This window comes from Mesocricetus auratus, unplaced genomic scaffold, assembly GCF_017639785.1.
Source record: "Mesocricetus auratus isolate SY011 unplaced genomic scaffold, BCM_Maur_2.0 Super-Scaffold_100019, whole genome shotgun sequence".
Classification (NCBI taxonomy): Eukaryota; Metazoa; Chordata; class Mammalia; order Rodentia; family Cricetidae; genus Mesocricetus; species Mesocricetus auratus.
The window spans coordinates 9,569,119-9,582,220 of record NW_024429200.1 but is presented as its reverse complement, the minus strand read 5'-3'; positions in this window follow the sequence as shown (position 1 = coordinate 9,582,220).

The following is a 13,102-nucleotide window of genomic DNA, read 5'->3' as shown; positions in this document are numbered from 1 at the left end:
AGTGGATCACCTGATACTTACAAGTCAGATTTATGTCTGCCTTAATCATACACTCAGGAGCCTGTTTTCTCTCTGTTGAGATGCCTGGAGTGCAAGCAGACAGCATTCTATTTGTGAAAGCAGGGAAATCAACAGCAGTATTACAACGGGTCCCGGTTATTTTGAGAAAGGGGGAAAATGCCTCATCGTCTTTCTCTGCCTCTCACTCTTGTTCCGTCTCTTTTGTTAGTACTCTATCCATCATGTTTCTGTTGGTACTGCTGTCTTGGAGGAGGAGGGTGTGGGCCATGTGGTAACTCCCGGGGAAGCCAGGAAGCACATCTTTTGCTGATGAACATTGTATGGCTCTGAAGCTACCTTGTCACACAATAAAGACTCATTGGTGGGGATATCAAGCTCAACTCCATTTGTGGCTGTGTTGATTTAAAAAGAGCCCATCAAATGGCTGTGAACATGGATCAGTAGATCATTCACCTCATTTGAAGAGGGGCCTGGGTTTGATTCCCAGCACTTAAAAGAAGATCACAAAAGACTCAAGCAACCATTATGGTGAGAACAGAAAAATATAAAATAATTTCAAGAAAGAGTATCCATTAGGAGGCCCCTGAAGTACAATGGTTATATCACCTAGAACTCAAGGAAGCCTTATAACATCTTTGTCTTTAAGATGGGCACAGCGCTGGAATATACATCACTGCAGGGTGCTTGTCTAAGGATGGGTTTCTTGAATCTAAAGGTGGGACTCAAAGCATTTCTTTTCTTTCTAATAAGTGGGCATTTAGACTAATATACAGCCTAAACAGCTATGAGTAAGGAAAATCAAGCTGTAATGTTTCCTCTTTCTTAGAACTAGGGACAAGAAGTGAGAGTTATAGTTTGCAGATGTACAGAGGTTGTCAGCTCTTAACTCCAGGATGGTGTCTCAGGATATGGGACTTTTTGTGATAAAACCAGGTTGCAATGGTTTCTCCCATAGGCATCATTAGGTAGTACTGTGGTCAGGAAAATCCTTGCTGGCAGCCCAAGGTTTTTGCTTAATGGGATCTGTAGAGAAATAGTTCTTCTACCAGGGTATGTGATGCATCAAAGAAGTCTAGACCAGCTGTGTCTCCAGGCTGCATGGAAGAGGGAACCATTGAGACTTCTGTGTATATAGAAATGTGATAGTCACCTTGAGTGTATCTACTTGAATGGGCCTGGGTGCCCAGTCATTTGGCCATGAATTTTTCTGAGTACTTCTGGAAGGAGATGATTAAAGGAAATGAACATTTGGATCTGTAGGCTAACTGAGGTGGATTGTTTGCACCCCTGCCTTTCAGTCCTGTGTATTTAAAGGCCCAGGGTCATCCTTATCTAATCAACCAAAGGCTGGAATGAATGAAAGAATAGAATGAAAAGACTAAGTAAGGTAACTCCCTCTGTCTCACTCTTCCTGCCTTAAGACTTTTACTAAAACATCTTCTCTTATTGAGTCCCATGGCTTCTGGCTTTGAGGCTGGAACTATGTATTCATCAGCTTTCTTGGGTCTCTAGCTTACCAACAATAGACGTTGGCACATTTTGCTCTTTATCATCATGGGAGCTGACTCATCTAGAACCAAGCAGATGATGCCCTGCTGGAAGCAGCCATAGTTACTGCCATACTGGTAGATGCCAAGTATTCAAAGGTCAGGCTGTTTGGCATAAGACTGTCCTTGAGGATCTTAGAATATGTTAATGATACTATTGATGAAAGTCATTTCTGATCTTCCATTTCAAATATAGTCATTGTATTTAAATTCTAATGGCCAGATTATAACCAGCTATTCTTCCTGCCAGTAGCAACTTTCAGAAACTTGAAGGGCAACTCCTCTTCTCCCAATCATAAGCAATCAAATGTTTTGGAGATATCCTCCACAGGAGATATTGCTGGTGTGATTTTCCTTTGCATTCTGAGTGTCAAGTTGTGAGCAACTGTAATTCTGAAAAATAGTTGAAGCCTTAAAGTTTGTTTTAGGAAGTCAGGCAAATTTTTTCATTCAACGCCACAGTGTGATATGTATGATTGTTTCACCATTAAAAAATGCATTTATGTGTTAGAGATTTGTTGGACTTAAGATTTTGTTTGGTCGAAGGGACAAGATCTCCTGAGCTAATTGGGAGCATGAGGGGAGGGGAAAGGGAGTTAGGAGAAAGAGAAGGGGAAGAGGAAGGGAAAGGAGGACATGAGAGAGCAGGAAGACTGAGTCAGGGCAAGAATAGAGGAGAGTAAGAAAGAGATACCTGAATAGAGGGAGCCATTATAGGTTTAAAGAGAAATCTGGCACTAGGGAAATGTCCAGAGATCTACAACGTTGACCCCAACTAACAATCTAAGCAATAGTTGAGAGGTTACCTTAAATGTTCTTCTCTGATAATGAGATTGATGACTGCTTTATATGCCATCCTAGAACCTTCATCCAGTAGCTGATGGAAGCAGAAGCAGACACCCATGACTAAACACTGAGCTGAACTCTAGAATCCAGTTGCAGAGAGGGGAGGAGTGATGAGCAATGGGGTTAAGACCAGGTTGGAGAAACCCACAGAAACAACTGACCTGAACAAGGGGGAAGTACATGGACCCCAGACTGATAGCTGGGCAACTAACATAGGACTGTTCCAGACCCCTGAATGAGGATGTCAGTTTGGAGGTCTGATTAATCTATGGGGCCTCTGTTAGTAGATCAGTATTTATCCTTAGTACATGAATGGATTTTGGGAGCCCACTCCACATAGAGGGATACTCTCTCAGCCTAGACACACTGAAGAGGGTCTAGGCCTTGTTCCAAATGATATGATAGACTTTGAAGATCCCCAATGGAAGGCCTCACCCTCCCTGGGGAGCAGAAACTGGATGGGATAGGGGGCTGGTGGGAGGCAGGGGAGGAGGGGAGGGAGAGGGAACTGGTGTTGACATGTAAAACAAGCTTGTTTCTAATTTAAATAAGAAAAGGGAAAAAGTGTATTTATTAGTACATTAACCAATTGTCCTCAAAACATGTTTATATAAAATCCATTGCCTTAGGGCCTTAACTATCTTTGAGTCACAGCTTCTAATTCTTGTTGGTCACATTACAAGTAACCATAAGGATATCATTGTGCACATTTGACCTTGGTTGGGATGGTGTTAGGTAGTCAGTAAATGTTGGCTGAATTTGATGATAGAATATGATATTTCAAAATGTTTTGGTATAGAAATAATCTTCCTGAACTAGAGAATGTTTAAATCAAGTTCTTAGCTATGATTGAACTAGTTCACTTCTGTATTCTTTAAAAAGAACCTCATCAGCTGGGCGGTGGTGGCGCATGCCTTTAATCCCAGAACTCGGGAGGCAGAGGCAGGCGGATCTCTGTGAGTTCGAGGCTGGGCTGGACCGACAGCCTCCAAAACAATACAGAGAAACCCTGTCTTGTAAAAACAAACAAAAACAAACAAACAAAAAGAACCTTGTCAGCTAGATATTGGGTAGTCTGCAGATGACTCGTGCCTCACTTATCCCAACAACACTGGCAGCTTCCGTTCTACACTGTGTCGTTCCTTTCCCTGTGAGCAAACTCTACCATCCTAGCTTCCTTGTGCTACTAGATTCTGATTGAAGATCTGGAAGTATGCATCTGATTGGCTAAGTCTAGGTCACATGACTGTCTACACCAGTCATTTTCATCCTTCTTCTTGCCCTCACTCATTGCTCCATCATTTTCTAGTTTGTTTGTTTTAGTGTACTAATCCCCAAGGACTGCCCGCTTTTTCCCTCTGGTTTCCACTGGTTAGAGCGATGGAAGGTCCTTATAGGAGACAAGAGAGTGAGGAGAGAAAGAAGCCGTGCTCTTTCTGCTCCATTTTCTTCTCTCGTCAGTGCAGGAGTAGCAGAAGAACTCCCACTTCCCCAAGACATCAGCTTCCCATCGGTGGTCCTCTTCCCAGGGTCCAGATTCACCAGGAAAGTGTTCCCTTTCTTACTCTCTCTAGATCTGAACATGGAGATATTATTGGCGATGGCTGAATGCTTCAGCATTGTTTATTGGTTCCTGCAGCCCCACCCATATCATTATACATAGTCACTTCATTAAGTCTTTTCAGAGCCTGTCTGGGCATGTCTTCTGTTCCCCATGGGAGTCTGACTAAATCAATGCCCCCACTGCAAAGGAAACAGAAAATAAGCACCAGGAATTTCAGCTTCTAGTTGGGGGTCAGATACCATCCTATCCAGGCCCATGAGATACAAGACTTTTTAAACATGGAAGAGAATAAAGAAATGTAGCATGGCCCTTATGTTCAACTTCACCGAAGCTCCTTGCAATTTTCATAAGGTGACAAAAATAAATAAAAGATGTAGACATTGGATATAAAACAGCCAAACACTATCATCTTTTACAGATATCAAAGCTGTATTCATAAACAACCTAACAGTACCTGCAATGTATTAAAATTACTAAATTTAGCAAAAAACCAATGCAGACAAAGTTGAGACATGAAACACCAGTTGTAATTATAAATACAAACAACTGGACAATGAGATGTTTGAAATGCTGCTTATATGGAGTATGTAATGGTGCTGCTGAAGGAAAAACAAAACACTGTAGAGTTTCATCAAAAGAGTTTTAAAACAGGATTATTTTAAGAACTAAGAATGGAATTCCTGGATATGTATTCAAAAGAACGGATACCACAGCTCCTATTGTTCTCACCAAGGTAAGACCCGTGGTGCTGTGTCTCCTAGTAGTCTGGTACTATGAAAGCTAGGCAGGAGGCAGGCTGCAGTTCAGCCCCAACTTGATTTTGCTGTCTTGCATGCAAGGCTACCACATCTTCGGATGGGCCACCAAGAGATGTAGCAAGAACCAGTACTGTTTTGGAGGCTTCTGGGACCTCCTTGATCAACAACTCATACAAAAGTATCCCACATGTGGCATTGACATTTTTATTTAATAGTTTCTAGGAGTAGTAGTATGCAGCCAACAAAGTATTTCTTTTCTTTTTGATTTATATATTTTAATTGGGTTATAAGATGGGTTTTTTTCCATATGGCTTTTTCATATATTTTTGTTTGTTTATTTTTAGTTAACCCTCTATCCTTGCTCTCCCATCTCTCTCATGCCCCTGTTCCTGTCCTGCCTAAACCTTTTCCATCTTTATTACTCCCCATCTTAACCTTCATTTTACTATGTATTACTGCTTCCCTTTCCCCCAAGGCATCAGCCTTCTCATGCCCTTACCCAGCTGTGAGCCCTACAAACTTTAGCGCCAGCCTGATGGCAAGATTAGTTTATTTGTACAATAGTTGTGTGACTGTATGGGGGTAGCCAAACTGAGCAGACCTGAGGCCTTCTCTACAGGAGGGAACCCATGCCCAGTGCTGTAACCTCGTCAAAACAGGTGTCTGGGAACTCAAAGGGCCTAAAGGGAACTTATTACTATTATTTTGCTAAATTGGCACAGTGTCAAAATGTCTTCTAAAAATCTATATTTATACCCATAGACAAATTCTACTCCCAGCCTTAATCAGTGAGGGCCTTTGTGTGTGTGGAAAGTGAACGCAGAAACTCATGGCTGCTCAAGGCATCATGAATCTCTGCCTTCTTGTTCTCAAATAAGTGATAGTTAAATGCTCAGTCCTAAATAAGAGACATCAGTAGCTTCTCATCTAAGGCTTAAGGAACAGAGCTCAATGGCGGGGGGGGGGTGTAAAGAATGCGAGAGAAGTAGAAGAGTTGTGAAATGTTGTCATCATCTAAGCATGTCAGAGCCATCCATTGTAGTTCTGAACTCAACAGCAGCTATAGTTACCAGCACAGGGCCTGTACAAGACTGGCCCTGTCAACAGTCTGTCGAGATGGGGAGGGGCTCAAAGGGCTTGACTCCTCCTGCTGAACTATTGGTTACTGATAGAGTCTAAGAGGCAGGGACTCATTGACTTTAGTTTCATGCCCACTGGAACCATTCAGACTCCAATGGATAGTTTCAAAGCCAAGGTTACACAGAAAGGTGTGCTAAGGTTTCTTGTCTTATTAAACTAAACAAAGAGCCATGGATGTGGGAAAAGGAATTGTAGTGAGGAGTGGGGATTACCAGGGGTAAGAGTCAGAGTATGTTATATTCTTGTATGAAATTGTCTAAGAACAATCTTTAAAAAGAGAAATGAATTGAGTGTAGGATCTCAACATATTTGCACATGCATTGTAACATTGTCTCCAGTAGCCAAGAAGAAGAATCAAAGAAAAATTTAAAGAGCACTGATATACACATACATGCATACATACAAACACATGTGCATGCACATGCACATATATAGTGCATTTACACACATGTGCACACATACACATGTGTGTGCATGCACACAAGCACTGGAACATTATTTAGCTTTCAAAATAAAGGAATCCTGATTTATGACACAATATAAATAAGGACAGTGTGCTTACTGAAATGAACAAGTTACCAAAAGGCACTTCCTCCCTGGTTGATATGCATCAGGTTCCTGAAGTAGTCAAATCCAAAGAAACAAGAATTAGAAACTGGTTACCAGGAGTGAGAACATCCATAAATGGACAGGTATTGTTCTATGTAGATATGGTTTTAGTTTTGCTATATAACAATATACATGCAGTCAACACTACTTACTGTATACCTAAAAATAGATGAGAGAAAGGTCTAGAGTGATGGCTCAGGTGTTAAGAGCATTGGCTGCTCTTCCAGAGGACCCGGTTTGATTCCCAGCACCCATGTGGCAGTTCACAGCTGTATGTACCTCTAGTACCCAGGGATCCGACTCCTTCTTCTAGCCTCTGTTAGTGCCTGGAACACAGATAGTGCACAGACATGCATGTAGGCAATAGACACATAAATACAAAATAAAATTAAGAAAAATAGCAGAGATAGTTAGGTGTTAGGGAAAGGGGAAATAAACAGGGTAACAGTGACATGGAACAGATGATCTAGAAATGGATTCACACCTCCATAGTCATGAGATTTACACCAAAACCCTGCTGCACTTCTGTCAGGGAAAGGATGATCTTTTCAGGGAGTGAAACTGGGAGAAATTGACATCCATATGGGAGAAAAGGAGCTTTGCTCTCATCTCTCACTAAATAGTTTATGTGGATCGTACATGCATGAAAGATTAAAAGAAAAACCTAAAAGGAAACAAGAGGAATATCACTGTGACCTTGAAGACAGGCAGCATTTCCTAAAGTGTACACAAAACTACTACTCATAAAGGGACAGCCATATTTTCCTATTAAAAGGCATCTATTAGAATGCAAACATCAGGGTCTAGATGGCTCAGTGGTGAAGAGTACTTGCCACTCCTCCAGAGAACCCAGGTTTGGTTCCTGGAACCTGTGTGGTGGCTTACAACCATCTGCAACTCCAGTCACAGGGCATCTGACTCTCTTCTGACCTCCATGGCCACCCAACACTTGTGCAACACACTTACATATGTGCAGACAAATCACTCATACACATAAAATAAAAGTACAAAATTTTAAGGATGTAAAAGGTCAGTCAAGCCACAGACTAGAGGATATTAATAGTGTATCCCATAAGAAACCCAAGTATTTTTAAGGGCTGAAGTGTTATAGTGCTTTACAGAAGAAATGTCCAGATGAAAGAGAGGTCATCTGATGAAGTGGTCTCTAACACCATTCTTCATCAGGACAATGTAAATTAAAACCATAATGAGGTGTTACCCTGCATCTTCAAGAGTGGTTAACTTGAAAAACTATTGCAATAAAGTACTACATAGCCTGAAAGCATCCTCAGTTCTCATTGGGAGGTTGGCTGTTCAGTTGCTTTGGGGAAACAGTTACATGTCTGTTTGCAAACCTAAGCATTCAGCTACTTCGTGACTGAATGTCTTTCTATCAGGTATTCACCTGAGGGAAATGAATTGCAGCAACAATAGAACACAAATGCAGTAAGAGGAGTTGAAAGATACGAAGCCACAACTTGGAGGAAGTCACAGAAGTCAATGGAATATAAAAAGGAATGAACTAGGTGGAGTTCGCACTCCTCGAAGTGAAGCGTGTGCAAAACCAGTTAGTGAAAACAGAATGGTAGTTACCTTGTGGTTATGTGTGTGCAGCAGTATTTACCCAGAGGGAGTATGAGGGAACTCATGTTGGATATATTCTCTATGTTGATCTAGAGGTCTGTGTGAAACAGTTATTTAGACATGCCTTGATGCTCAAAGGACTGATTTGTTCCAGGAACATCTTATACAAAAATCTGGATACTCAAGTCCCTTCTGAAATTGGCATAATATGTGTGCATATTAAATGGGTACCTTTCCATATATTTACAGCTCTCTAATACAATGTAAATGTTGTGTAAATAGCTGTCAAACTATTGTTTATGGAGTAATAAGAAAAATAAATGATAGACATGTTAAGTGTGGACATTTAAAATTTTTTTCAGTTCACAGTTGGATGAATCTTCAGATGATGGGACCTTCATACCAGAAAGGGACATGGGAGACTTTTCTGTATTATGTATCTTGATCTGGGCTGTATACACATGTAGACTGATAGCTGTTCTCTTAATACTCATTCACTTTATTGTCTAGAATATATGCCTTGGTTTTTTAAAGTATCAGGTAGAAAATAAATGATGGCAATCCACTGGTTTGTGTAGACAGTCTAGAAGGCCTGAAGACAGGGGTGGGCAAATTGGAGGGAAGCACAAACTCTATGAAACCTCTGGGTGACACCCACTGTGTTCCATTATGTCTTATGTAGATATATGAATGCTGGGGAGCACTTCCAGGTATGATGAGGGCCCTGTAGAAGAGATGTTTCTGCATATATTTGCTCAAAGTCAAGCACATATCTTTCCATGGGTTGTCAGTTGCTTCAGAGAAAGCCCCATCCGCCATCTCAAAGCATATTTGGGTAGAGGCTAAAACTGAACAAGGTCAGAAGGATTGGCTAGCTTGTATGAAGACTGTGTAGTATTCTAGGCTATCCCCCATGGGCTCAAGGCCAGAGCTACTTAGGGAGTGGTCCACAGACTGGAGCCTATCTACAAACCTGTGCTGACCCATGATGGTATGATATTGAAACGGAGAGTCAGCATTTGAGCCCATTGCTGTAGAGGGAGTAATCTTATGCTATTGAATGTACTATTATAAAATTGGAGCTTGTAACGTTGTGTATTTATTTCCATTCCATTCCTAATTTGTTTTCATTGTATGTTACAAAAATATTGGACTGTGATGAATTAGAAATTTTGAAAAGGAGAAACTGGTCCTTCAGTACTGCTGCTTTTAGGAGCATCATCTCAGACTCACACAGGGTGCATCCTAGAACATATGGAAGAACTTGGGCTGGGTCTCAGCTAAGTTAGAGGCTACCGCCACCTAATTGTAGTTTCCATAGTTACCAGCCACCACTGATGAGAATATGAACAGAACTTAAAGGGAAAATTCAGACACAGACAGAAGTCAGGACGGTGGAGCAGGAGGGAAGGAGGATGCCTGATGCCAGGTGGGCTCCAGGCTGGAGAGGGGAGCCGGGATTCAGCATAGCTGGAGACAGTAGTTGTCTCTCTCAAGGGCAGAAGTCCTAGGGATCAATGAATGATGGGATATTGCCACCACAACTTCTCTTATTTTTTTATTGTGAGCCTAGCCTTTAATGACTGAGCCATCTCTCCAGGCCACCACCACAACCTCTCATGAAGGATGTAGAGTGCAGATTACCATAAGGGAAAGATGGCAGGGATGCTTCCAGGCAAGCTCCACCTCTGCCATCTGTTGGGGTCTTTGCTGTAGTAGAGCTATCATGTTTTGGTCCCTCAAGTTACCTTATATGGTCATTCATTTGCTCATATCTGTATTCATATTTTGCTCGATAAGTAGCAATGCTTGGAGCTATGCAGCAGAGCTCAACTAGTCCTGGTCCTGGCTTCAGGAAGCTTTTATTCTAACAGGAGATAAAGATTATAGACACAAATATGTAGTGTTTACAGATACCGTATTCATTCCATTGGCTGAAGGGTAGTGAGTTGGGTCAGGAAGGGCTATGCCAAGGATGAAAATGTTCACACACAGTCTACAGATGTGAAGCACAGATATGTAGGACATAGATCTTGTCATGCGGCTCACAGAAGTGGAGACCCAACTAATGCTTGTCAACTGTGAATGACCCAGAGGCACAGAAATCAAGGATTTGTTAGTCCTTCTCAGCTCACATCTGCATGTCCCTGATTCCTCAGAGAAGCCCTTCATGGCCACTTGGTTTAAGGCGGAACTCAAGTTGCCACATATCATCTCAAGACAAAGGTCACCCTCCTTTCTCAAAACAGAATGGGTCTCCCCTGGGGTGCAACACTAGAGGACACTGTTGCAGCCTGTTAGTTCTGAGGGAGGAACTGGAAGCCAAGAGAAGGCCTGATGCTGTTTTACTTAAATATTTGGATTATGTGAACTAAGAGGCAATCCTGCCTCAGAATTATAGACTTGTAAATCATTCTAAAGAGAGAAGGGCCGGGTGGGGGACTGGGAGAGCTTGGGATGCAAGTTTACGATCTCTTCAGAAGCCCCTGATGGAATTACAGCCCCATAATTCACTGGAGCCGGCTTTTTCCTGCAGCTTGGCCTCAGCTCTTACTCAAGGACCCCCGGGAAGGCCCATGTGGGTGCCAGTAACGAGAGGCCTCTGTGGGGAAATGGTGAAAAGATTGGCATGGTCCCTGGCAGCTGGGCCTCAATGTCAGGGTTTCTGTGGGGCTGTGTCAGAGTGAGCTGCCAAGAAGTTGAGACCAGGAGGCAAGCAGAGCTGCAGGACCAAACAAGCAGATGGAAGACATTCTGTGGGTTTCTGTAGCATTCCGTGCCGTCAACCACATTCCATAGGGTGCTGTGGAATCGTGTAGCAAGACAACATGGGGTTCTCTGTGGATGGGGCAAGAGTGTGGCATGAAGCCACTCCTCCTTTTCTTTGTCACCACCGTGCCTCTAGGCTGCTGCAATAAAAAATGGTCTTCACCAGCCTCTCACCAGGGAGGAAATGCCTGGGCCCCAGAGGAACTCACAGACCAAGGGGGAATCCTTTGTTGAGGCATCTGGCATTAGTCCTCTTTTATCTGGGGATAATGTTCATGGTAGCGCACCATTTTGGCGAGTGACTATCAGTATGTCCACACTTTCCTGGCCTCAGCAGTAGCCACTGTCATGACCAGGATGAAAGAGTCCCCAGCAAGACCGTTTTGAATGGTTCATCAGTGGTAATAACCACCCTTGGAGGATCTGGTGATGAAGGCCTGTAACACCAGCTATTGTAGGCTTGGGCAGAAGAATCACGAGCTTAAGGGTTCCACTGATACAGAGTAAGTTTGAGGTCATGCTGGATAACTTAGTGAGATCCTATCTTCAAGTGTGGGTGTGAGTTGTGTGTGTGTGTGTGTGTGTATGTGTGTGTGTGTGTGTGTGTGTGTTGTCGACACAACCTGATAGTAAGAGCTTGCCCAGAATGCAAAACCCAGGATTCAACCCCTATTACTGAATTTAAAAAAGCCACCTTCCATGTGGTATGCATACTCTGCATACACATTTAATTCTTACAAAGTATTGCCATTTCATGGAGGGGACAGTGAGTCGTAGAAATAAAAACCTTCAGTTTCTGTTAAAAAATGCACACACAAGCATGTCACTGGAGACTTGATTTTTTGTAACTATGATGCATCCCACAAGGGAACCTCTCCTTTGTCCTATCCCTAAATCTTTTGGATAACTCACCTCAATTGTCAACAGTTAATAAGAGGAATCTTATGAAACAAAACAAAACAAAATAAACTACTGCACAGCAAAGAACCGTTATTCCAGCAAAGAAGCATCCTACAGAATGGGCAAAAAAATCTTTGCCAGTTACACATCTGACTGAGTCAGTATCCAGAATACAGAAAGAGCACAAAAAAAAAACACTGTGCAACAAGAAAACAAATAATCCAATTTTAAAATGGGGGTGGAGCTAACAGAGTTCTCAAGCTATGGAATACTAATGGCCGAGAAGCACTTTTTAAAAATCCATGATTTATTTGGGGGTGGAACAAGCTTTTAGTTTAGTTTTTATATGTTTTGTCTTAATTTTTAAAATAACTTTTATTTTGGTGAGTTTCTTTGGAGAGAGCGGGGAGAGCAAAAAACCAAAATTGCAATGGATAGGGAGTTGGGGAGGATCTGGAATGAGATGGGAGAAGGGAAAATGATCAAAATGTATGAAAAATTTTAATAAAGAGTATTACTAACAAAAATTATTCATTAGCATTAGTCATCAGGGAAATGAAATTAAAACTGCTTTCAGATTTCATCTTACTCCAGTCAGAATGGCCAAGATTAATAAAACAAATGATAACCAATGCTGGCCAGAATGAGGGAAAAGGGGAACACTTATTTATTGCTGGTGGGAGTGCAAACTGGTAAAGCCACTATGGATATTGGTGTGGAGGTTCCTCAAAACAACTGAGAATAGATCTACCATGAGATACATCCGTACCATTCTTGAGCATGTACCCAGAACATTCTACAGAGACAGCTGCTCATCCTTAGTCACTGCTGCTCTAATTCATAGTAGTCAGAAATTGGAAGCAGCCAAGAGGGCCATCAATTGATGAATGGATAATGAGAATGTGGTACGTTTGCATAACAAGATATTTTTCAGATGCTAGGAAAAAATGAAATTATAAAATTTGCAGGTAAATGGATGGTTCTAGAAAGAATCATACCAAGTGAGGTAAAAGACAAACATTGCATGTTTTCTTTTATGTTAGCTCTTATGCTTTCAGTATGTGTGTTTAGTAAGTAACTGTGGGTCTTCCAAGGAAGGAGATAAAGAATATAGTGTTATTAAAGGATAAAGGGTAAATTAGAACAGTAAGATTAAAAGGGGATGTGAAGACAGGTTGGAGGGAGAGACTCTGGGATGGGTAACTAACTACTAAAGCCATATGGAAACCTACTACTCTAGATGTTCCCTAAAATATATGCATATATGAAAGGAATTTAAATAGAGTCACCATATAATTTAGTACCCCAACTAGGCATCCTATGTTACCAAAACCCCAGTACCAGGAATGGGTTACATCTTTTGG